Here is a 578-nt window from a genome sequence, read left to right on the forward strand (position 1 = left end):
GGGCCGTATTGAAGAGGACATAAAGCTCAGCTAAGCCTCTCTAGTCCTTATGTAACACCCTCAGAAAGGCGCTATGCCTCACAGATCGCTGGTATTTATGAGTGACAATGACACACACACTCCACACAGGCTGAAGTCACTGTTCCCAGCAATAGACTGATTTTCTCTTTTTTTTTCCAGGAGAGAGTATGAAATGAGAGGATAAATTTAGAAACCCCCAACAACAGGCCGGCCGCACTCTGCGTACTGAACGTTCCATTCCCTCTGTCTCTGTTTTTGAATCCCATTCATCTGTGTGGCCATGTCCTTTTCCTTAGGTTGTGTGTGTGTGTTAAAAGTATACATCCACGTTTGCATTCCTCTGTGCACTTTGTCAAAAAACAAGGACCAGATGGGAAAACTGATGGCTGTCTTAAAATAGTTGCCCTACACCACCACAATTCTTCCTTGTTACCTTTGTGAGGCACAGACATTTCTACACCTGCTGGCTCGACCATTATTAGACCTGCAGCTGAATTTGAGAAGTATGAAGGACAAGCATGATCATTACTTGCAGTCGGTCCCACTGCTCCCTCGGT

This window comes from Centroberyx affinis, unplaced genomic scaffold (genome assembly GCF_046629955.1).
Source record: "Centroberyx affinis isolate AG114_WGS23_722 - 3 ecotype Tasmania unplaced genomic scaffold, CSIRO-AGI_Caff_v1 ptg005379l_1, whole genome shotgun sequence".
NCBI classification, from domain to species: Eukaryota; Metazoa; Chordata; class Actinopteri; order Beryciformes; family Berycidae; genus Centroberyx; species Centroberyx affinis.